Source organism: Hirundo rustica, chromosome 6, assembly GCF_015227805.2.
Source record: "Hirundo rustica isolate bHirRus1 chromosome 6, bHirRus1.pri.v3, whole genome shotgun sequence".
Taxonomy (NCBI): Eukaryota; Metazoa; Chordata; class Aves; order Passeriformes; family Hirundinidae; genus Hirundo; species Hirundo rustica.
In genome coordinates this window covers 34810958-34820957 of record NC_053455.1, presented here as the reverse complement: position 1 = coordinate 34820957, position 10000 = coordinate 34810958, and the positions used below count along the sequence as shown (strand labels likewise).

Sequence of the window (10000 nt, the reverse complement as noted above, 5' to 3'; positions counted from 1 at the left end):
TGGGACGCTGTATAATATGAAAAATGTGTTCTATGTATCCTTTGATTTAATCAAGTTCAAAACATGTTATTCAACCAAGCACTATAATAATTCTTTTCCCTATTACCTTACTAGAGCTCTCAGATTATTCTATCAATGTATGGAAGATTAACTCCAAACAGAACTCTGGGGCCAAGGAGAGGTGGTGCCTTACATAAGCGTAATGAAACCCTATAAATGTAACATCACATATTATAGTTGTCTCTGTATCCTAAAAAGAAAAAAGTCAATGATGTTGTTAAAATAGATGAATTCTGTACTTAGAATCCTTTTAAGACATTGAATTCCAGATGTTGAATTCCGTGGTGCAAAACAGTATTCTAGTTGTGTTCTAGTAAAAGCTAAGTAATGGGGATAGTGGCTTCCCTCAATCTGTTTGCTCTACTCCTTTTCGTAAAGCACAAGTTGCTGTTGTCGGTCTTCTCTGCCGCAACACAGTACTGGCTCATATTCAGTTTCCTGCCCTACAAGGACTCCTGAGTTCTTTTTTGCAAAACTGCTCCCCAGCCAATCCATCTCAGCGTGCATTGTTGCTGGGATTTCTCCTTCTCAGGTACGGAACTGCGCATTGACCCTTACTAGATTTCATGAGATTCCTGCTGGCCCATCCTCTAGCCTATCTAGGTCCATCTAAATGCCAGCCTTGCCTCCTGGTTGGTTGTCTTTGCATCCTCCAGGTCATTATTGAAGATGGTAAACAGGAATGGCAATTGATGATAGCAACTACATAAAGAGGAGGGACAGAATTTTACACTTTTCTTTTTTGCCCTCTTTTTATTTACACTTAGATAATAATGTAAAATGCAATCTCAAGCTGCTCCTATATGACTGGCTGCTGTGAAGGATTAGTTTGTATATAAGGTCAGAATATCCTTCCATCTTCCTCTACTTTTCTTAGCTCTTGAATAAACAACTTGAAAAGGTAAACCAATATCATCAGGCTTTCTGCACTCAGCTCTTGGTGAGATGTTAAAAAGAAACATCAAGATGCCTTCCATATGCTAAAGCATATAAAGCATTGAGCAGTTGTGCAGAGCAGTGCTGGTATCTGTTGAAATACATCTACAGTCCACTCGCCCAGTGAAGGCAGACAGCACGAAAGAATTGGAAAGCAGTTCTGAAACAAGAATTCTGCAGCATTACGAACTGCATAGTAGAGATATAACTATTACTGAATTTTAGAAACTATTTTTACTAAAAGCTGTGGCTTCAAGAATTGTCAAATATTCCTATGCAGCATATGTAGTAAAATCTGTCTACCTTGAACACTGCCTAAATACAAGTTCCTTGTCTGTCAACAATGCTTAACATACATAAAATTATTTTCAGTTGTATCACCTCTCCCAAAAATACATACATACCTTTTAGAAATTATTTTCAACTCTGAAGAAGCTCTTTTGCAATAATCTCTAATTGCTTAAATTTCCAGGAATTAAAATATACATTATTTCACATTTTTCCTTATCACATAGTGTTTTCTACCTGAGATATATAATTGTGGGAATGCACTTCATCTTCCAGAAAGCAGGAGTTTTTTACTTAAGAATCTTTTGTTGGGTGGCTTCTGATTGTGGTCTATTAAGTTTGCATTCTGTTGACTGACTGTTCCAAAAGATAAAATCACGTGAATAGCAGGTTCTTTGCATTTGCACACATATTATTAACACATAGACTTGAGAAAGTCTCATTTTTAATACTGATTAATGATAGTGTTTCTAAACAAGCATTTGAACTTGCTCTTAATTTTTCTCTTTCTCCATCTTCCTGTCTTTAAGTTCATACTGATAAGGCAGAATATTTTCACAAAGGCATGGAGAGGAGATATACCAGATGTTTAGGCTGTCCTCTCAGAAGCAGAAGTTCTTTCTCTGGGAAAACCCAAAAGTTTTAGATATCCCATTATTGTTTATCTCTTGCTTGACTGTAGGAGGCATCTGTATTCCTTCAGTTGCATTGGTGAGAAGGGAGAGCAGTAGGATAGGGACAGCTCTCAAAGCTGATTAGTTGAAGTAGTAAAAACAAATTGTATATCTTTAAAACACAAAATATTCCTCTTCTTTTATGTCCACAATGAATTATGTCTCTGAAATTACATTACACTCCCTTATTTTTTTTATTTTTTTATTTTTTTAAGCTGCTTGTCAGTATTTCGCTTGTTCTTATTTTAGGAATGGGGAGCTTTTTTTTTTTTTTTTTTGCCATTAGACTGACTGTTAACAACCTGCTTCTTTCATTTGCTATGTAATAGTCTTGTCATGTAGGGATGCTGTTACAGAACAGGTGTCATGCAGGTATTCAAAGCAAAATTTCTCACATAGTGAAAATTGGCAACTGAATTAAAACTATTGTTGAAGAAACTGGAGAGTGGTTCTAGATCTCTAAACTGGATACACACAAGCATCTTATTTTCAACAGCGCAGTAGAAACAGGGGGATGAGTCTACAATGTAAAAGAATAGTTTTCATGTCACCAGTTTTACTGTATGTTTTCACCATGGATACTGACAATAATTTTGTGAAGCATCCTTAGTCTGTCTTGCCTTTTATATGTGGGAAAATATTTTTTATTTCCACTTACTCTGGTCAGCATGCACAACTGAAGTGAATGATGCTTACATGACCAAGGTTCTAACCACTGCGTACCACCTTCTTTATGTAGTTGAAATACTGGCTTTTTCAGTGGCCATGCTAGAGTTTTGGTCTAAATACTATTCCCAGTTTACAAATGAAACATTTGAACCATGAGCAAGTTAATTAACTTTGCTACAGTCCTGTGGCAGGTTTGTATCAAAGCAAAGACAAAGATTCGATCTTAAACTTGACAGGCATGGATTTATGAGGGTTAGAGACTTCTGAAGCCACACATGCTCATTTCTTGCTTCATCTTTGAAGCTAGAAAGGGAAAAATGGATGAACACAAAATGAAAGGCAATTTTTCTTTTTAACCTCTTTAGGTCTATTGTCCACTTTTTCACAGAAAATTCAACTTTTCCGTAACACTGAGCAAGGTTCAGTCTTCCCATTTCTGTATAAAGGTCTGATGAATGCAGCTTCAGTAGTGCACTGATGAATTGGTGCTGGAGAGAGTTTTTCTTGAGACAGTTTTGCTGAGAAAAGCTGTTTGCCTTCAAATCCTAAATTTCCTTGCTTTGGACTATTCCAGCTTCTCTTTCTAGAATATATTAGATCAAGATGTCTTAAGTAGGCAGAGAACATGCTTGGTGTCAAGCATTGCACGTTGCTCCTTTAGCAGTGTAACCTCAGTTTTAAGATCATGGCCATCAACTAAATTAAGTTGGTTCTGTTTGTAGAACTGCATACCTTTGAACTCACAGGAGGAAAACATTCTTCTGTGTGAGATGTGTTATTCCCATAGCAGAGTCAATAAAATTTGTGTAAATATTGCAGTTTCAGCCTTAGTTTATCAATAGCAGTGGGAATGGGCCTTGCTCTCTTCTCTAAAAATGTCTTTCATTGCAAATAATTTTCTTCAGACCTTCCTCTAGCATGTATGCAGCACTGTGCTGAAGCATGAGTATTAAATCCCTGGAACATCTTGCCATCAGTTTTGTCTCAACAAAACTACCGCATCCAGGTACTCCACATTGAAGGTGCTAAAAAAGCATTGCATGACTTAACTTTTTTCTACTTCAGAATTGATTCTGCTTGAGCAAAAAAGCATAAAGACAGTGCCAAATGGCAGCGTACTTGAAGTGTGTTACTAAAATAATTCAGTTAAAAGGTGACTATACAACAAGATAATGGAGAAGTCATCTGAAAGGGTGATCCAAGTATTTGACATCCTCAGGACTATCATAAGACAATGAAAAACACGAAAGAAAACAGTAAAATCAATTTTGAAAAAGATATTTAAGACCCAATGAAAAAATGAAAACCAATTTGCTGAAGGGTGATGTTAGGGTTTGTTTTTTTTTCCCCATGTAAGATCCATGACCCTGAAAACTCTTTAGGTTATATGTTCTAGTCCTTTAGTTAAAATAAAACAAACTTCTTTTTTCTTTCCATTTTAGGTCTCCTTAATATAGAGCCTTCAAGTAATAAAATTACCTAAGTTTAATCACTTGTTTGACTAAGGAGATTGGAAACCACTATTTGAAAATCAGAAGAAAGTAAGCAGGTTAACAAAGCATAATGCTGCCAGCTGACATCTCTTCTGATTTTTAAAGCAATAGTTTGGGTGGTTTAGGCTATGCAAAAAATACCTTTAGGCAGAACCTTTAGGCGGAAGGGGAAGACGTCATCCCAGCTTTACTCAGTCACATTGTTTTGTGGTTGCAGCAGTCAACACTGTGCTCTCTGGTTTCTTTGAGACTTACTCAGCTGAGCAGAAAAGCTCTGGACTCCTTCTGCAGTAAGCCACAGCTGTAAAAGGGAGGTGTTGATGGACTAAGGAGAGTTCACTCCTTAAGGACTAAGGAGGGCCACTGAGATGGTAAAGGGGATGGGGCACTTACCCTGTGTGAAAAGGTGTGGGAACTGGGGATTATTCAGCTAGGAAAAGAGATGGTTTCACAAGGAAAGGAGAGCTGCCTACTGGTGCCTATGAGAATATTATTGAGAAGATAAATTCAGACTGTTGACAGTAGTGACATAGTGGTAAAATTAGAAACAGGTATAAATTAAAACATGAGATGTATACAACAACATTTAGTAACTTCTGTGGTCAATAAACATTACATGTTCTGCTTTTTGGTTTGTTAAGGTAGGTGCTCAGTACTTACAAAATAAATTTTTTGAGAGATTTTAAGGATGAAGGTTTTCTTGTATAATTGACTCTTGAACTTGTTTGGTAAGCCTTAAGATTTTAACAGCCTTATGCTGTTAAAATAATTAATACTGTTATTGAAACTTAATTGCATGTATATGACAAAAGAAAGAAACAAGATCTAGAGGAATCTAATGCGATTATCTAGAGGAAAAGTCCTGCAGGAGATTGAAATTGAGCATAGTAACTGTAATTATCTAAAAGGAAGTCTATTAAAGTATGATAAAACTGTCAAAATAATGATTGAGGGCTCTAACAAGTCACGCAGAAGATCAATAAAGCTAATCTTACGTCATAGCTTGAGAATCTAGAAATTGTATTTTGACCTTTGTTCACAATAGCCATTCAAAACATATTTAATAAATGGGTTATAGTACTTTTTCTTAATTAAAAACTAAAATTGTTGCCAATTGTTTTCTCCAGTGAAGTAGGGAATATGTTTCCAGTCCATGTGGTGTGCATGTTATTTTACTGATTGCTTACTCTTTTTAAGGAATTTGACTTTGATCTGTTCTTCATGTACACAAATTTTGACTTTTTTCCATGCAATTTACTTTATTTTCCATTCTATATAGGAGTTGTTCTCCATATATTCTACAATATCTGAATCCTTTCCAGTTGTATGTTAAGCTACATGGCTACATCTCCTGTTTTTCTCTGAAGGAGAAAGTGTTTGGTTTAGTGGGTATGCTGGCTTTGGCTGAGGTAGCACTAACTTTTTGCACAGTGCGTGGTATGGGGCTGTGTTTTGGACTTATGCTGAACACAGAGTTGATAATATAGAGTTTTGTTTTGTTTTGTTTTTTATTGCTGAGCAGGGCTTAGAGCCAAGGCCTTTTCTGCTTCTTGTACTGTCAGGCTGGTGAGGAAACAGGGAGTACATGGGAGATTGGTCAGAGACACAGCTGGGACAGGTGACCCCAGCTGATAAGAAGAATATTCCAGACCATGTGGCATCATGATCAGTAAAGTGAGAGGAAGAAGGAGGGAGAGGGTACATTTGGAGCAATGGTGTTTGTCTTCCCAAGTCACTGTTACCTATCACAGGTCCCTGCTCTCCAGGGGGTGTCTGAACACCTGCCTGCCCATGGGAAACAATGAATTATTTCGTTGGTTTGCTTTCCCTGTTTTTCGCTTTCCATATTAAATTGTTGTTATCTCAGCCCATGAGTTTTCTCACTTTTACCCTTTCAGTTCTCTCCCTGATCCTACTAGTGTGGTAATGAATGAGCAGCTAGTCATGATAGATTTCAAAAAACTCACTGACGATGTGTTTCTTCCAACTCTGCCCCCCAGCAGGCACTTAACAAAAACCTTTACCCATCTATCTTTTGTCTCCCAAAGAAATTCTTAAAAGAAGTATTTGCATTTGTTTCATATCACTTCCAAAATGCTGGTCCTTTCTTTGAGAATTGCTTGGTTTTCTTTTTATTTTGAAAATTCACTATCATAAATATCCAGCATTTTAAAATCCTGTGATGACTTTGGCCCTGATGTTTTGTGGCTATGAGTTTCATAAAATTATCTTTGCATTAAAAAAAAAGGTTTAAATCTACATGTTTTCTTCAGAATGTCTATGAGTCTTCTGACACTCAGCAGAGATGGTAAGCAGCCATTGTCTTTTTTGGTATCCTTTTTTTTGTGTCTTGTAAAATAAATGTTTAATTTCCCCAAATTTATACGTTTCTTTAGGCCACCACTGATTTTTTTCTGTCTTTGAACCCCTAGTTCTCCAGTGTACATTTTTGAGATAGGAGGACAGAAATCAGTGTGATAGCTCCAAGTGAGTCTAAGCAGGACTCATCCATTATGAGGAGTTTGTTAATATTTTCAAGTCCTTTTCTTCTTATTCAGCCTAATTAAAACTGTTAGGGAATGCACAGGCTTGTTTCAGCCAATTTAGAGAATAGTAAAATGAAAGAATAACTGACCTGTTTCTTGCACCATGCATTACTGGATTTTATGATTTGGGAATATTTTGTGTCTTGGACTCGAGGGTCTCTGAAGACATAACCTCCAACTGCTAAGCCCCAGTTTCTTCATCTTTCAAACAGTGAAATCCCATAATTCAGATTAAATTTGTACTCGGAGTTGCAGTCTCAAGTATCTCTTTGGGAAATGCAACTCTGTCTATTCCCTATTGTTTTTTTCTTTAAGAAACCTACGAACAACTGAAAATTGAAGTAATAGAAACAGCTTTTTAAAATAATTTTGAATCCTTGGCAATACGATTAATCCTAAGCTTAGTTACAAGACTGTAGAATTTCTTGCCTGTCCCAAGTTCCCAAATCAGAATTCCATTTACTTTTCTGAAGAACTTTCTTCTTCATGCTTAAGGGCTGATTATCTTCTTTCTCAGTGCTTTCCCTTGCTGATTTCACGTGACAGAACTGTTTACTTGCACTCAGTATCAAGATTTTCTTGACTTACATTTATTTAACTTTTCGTTTGTTTTCAAATTAGTAAAACAATTAAATAGACCGAATGAAGATGCACACATTTCACTTATAAAATCCTTTTTCTCAATCAGCTATTGAAGCATGGTAGCTTTTTCTTTGAAATTTCTTTGCTTTTTTGTCCATTAAGTAAATGAGAGCCCAGCCCTGAAAATACGTATGCAAGGCCAGTTATGTGTTTGACCTGAAGCTTGCAGTTATGTAGAGCTGCAGCTTTTCAAATAGTTGCCAGTTTACTCAGATTCATCGTCAGGATTGTAACCTAAGTTTGACATATTTGAATCCTCTATAACCTCATCACTTAACTTTTGTTAGGTTCTTACAAAACATTTTAACCTGATTTAGTAGGTGTCAGCCAATGTCACTCCACTGTTAACTTTTGTTGTGAGGAAATGGACATGTAGTTCTATTTTCACAGACTCTAACCCTTGAGAGGGCTTTGGCATTTTTCTCTTCTTGTTTCTGTGTGACTAGTGACTTTGTTTCCTTAGCTACTACTAATGAACTTTAAGAAACATTTTATATGACAATTCTTTTTCTTTAATTTTCTTTTCTATGACATGTCCAAAACCTGCAAGAGTTTAGTGATTTTTCAACTTTTTGTAGTGGTATTGGTCATTCCTTAGTGTATCACAGTCACTTAAGTGCTTGTTAGAGTGATCATTAAAAAACAGAATGTAGTGGATATAGACTTTATTGTAGAATTCCCTAATCACTGCTAAATTATCTTAGCATATAATTGGCACTAATATTTACCCCTTTTCAAGTTATCTCTATGATTTGTTGGGGTGTTATTTCACAAAGTAGGTGGATAGCATAAATTAAAGATTAAATCCTTGCCTAGAGAAGCTTATTTTCCTATTAACGGAAAATCATTACGCCTTAGTGAAAAATCATGTCCAAGATGTTTAGCAATGTATGCCAATAGTGATTTGTGGATGCAAAAGAATTGCTATTGGCTTTGCATTCTCAGTGCCTTTTGTTATGTTTGAATAACATGTTAGTTTATAAACTGTGGTGTATTGTTTTTAATGTCTTTATGAATTTACGAATTTTTTAACAAGTGGCTATTTTGCAAAATGAGATTTCTATTTCATCATCTAGTGAGGGGATAATAGTGCTGAGTGAATTGTTGTTAGCTGGCAGGTGTCTTGTGAGCTCTTGTCTGCTGATAGAACTTTGGTATGTGATAGAAGTAAAAGATTTGTTCCTGAAGAACAATAAAAGGAAACTGGTTACTGTGAAATTACTGTGAAATTTTCTTACTCCTGGCCCAGTATTGAGTGGTTGGTGTAACTTTTTTAACCTGGGAGAATTTCTGGTCGGTGTAACTTTTTTAACCTGGGAGAATTTCTGGTTGGTGCAACCACTTGAAGGTAGCAGTTCACATGTAACAATGGAACTAATAAATATGGAATTGGAACAAGATATTATTTCAAAATTGTTTGCATATTGTATTTAGAATAGCAGCTTTTGAAAGAACAAATGATAAAATATAAAGGAAAGATTTTTTTTAAAACACAATTTAAAGGAGACAAATTTTATAAAAGATAAGAATAGTATATGTATTTTTGCCTATAGATAGTGTTGGTTTCTTTCCATTTAATCCATTTACTCTAATTATATGAGTTTATTCTTCATACTTTACCCCATTTAGACACTCTTAAGGCCTACTTCTAATTTTATTTCAAGAAATTTTATTTCAAGATTTATTTCAATAAGATTTATTATTTCCTTTAAAACACAATGCATTTCATTAGGAAAACTTAAATCACAAAAAATAAGGGGAAAAAACAGTATTAGTCTGTACAGATGGAAAAATAAGCAACTAGCAAATTGAATGTGAACCTGACAGTCATTAAACATGGGTTTCATTTGACCAAGATATTTTAAAATATCAAATTACTGCCAGTATATCAAAACTAATCATCATCCCTTCCCCTCCAGTTCATTTTTCTAACATTTCAGGATGTTCTTAGATGCTTGCTAGCATTTCTGATATCCCTGTGTTTTTTACTGTACTTAGTTGCAGTGATAAGGATTTTGCCATTGTTTGTGCACCTAGTTCTGCTCTGTAGCTATGTACAGGGGCAGAATGCAAATCATAAATACTTTATTTTACTGTGCATTAGCACCAGAGGTGACATGGTGACTAAGAAAATCACATTATCCAGTTACAGTTAGTTTTAGGATGTTGTGAATTGTCAAATCGTTTGATGGGAAAAGCAGCTTTCAATATATTAATTGAAATGCTATAGAAAATTATGTGGTATTCTCTCTACTGTTTTTTTTAAACAGCAAAGTAGTCTAACTTTTACCCAATCTCTGTGACATTCATCAGTTTGTCACTTAATGGTAGGGTTGATCAGAGCTGAATCTTATTTCTTGGAAAAAGAATGGCAAATCAGTTCATGGTATACTAAGTGCCTTTTTATTTTTGAATAATGAGATGGGAGCAGTTCATTAGCTACTGGAGGAAAAAAAAAAGCAGGGTAAGCAGCGTTGTACCTGGCTTGACAAGTATACTAATTACTCTCCTTCATGTGGAGCTGAAGGCATATTCGGTTCAGTTTAATGATTAGACAAGAAGGCATTAGAAGGCCCAGGCTCTGTCAGGTGAGGAAGAGCAGGTGTAAGCAGATTAGTTCTGCCACAGTAACCCTTTGGAGTCATCTTCTTTAGAATGGCACTAGGGAAAAATATCAGCACTTTTTATTTTT

At 35.6% G+C, this 10000-nt stretch overlaps 1 protein-coding gene across 4 annotated transcripts in view; it reads left to right on the top strand.

Annotated features, from left to right (window-relative positions):
* The window catches only part of CDIN1 (CDAN1 interacting nuclease 1), a 131870-nt gene that overhangs the window by 37573 nt on the left and 84297 nt on the right, over positions 1-10000 (top strand). The window contains exon 1 of one of the 4 annotated variants that reach the window (XM_040068561.2): positions 4510-4761. The exons of the other annotated variants lie outside the window; for them this stretch is intronic. The gene's annotated coding sequence lies outside the window, so the exon portion shown is untranslated. Of the gene's footprint in view, positions 1-4509; positions 4762-10000 lie in introns of those variants that run through there. 4 annotated transcript variants of the gene reach the window in all.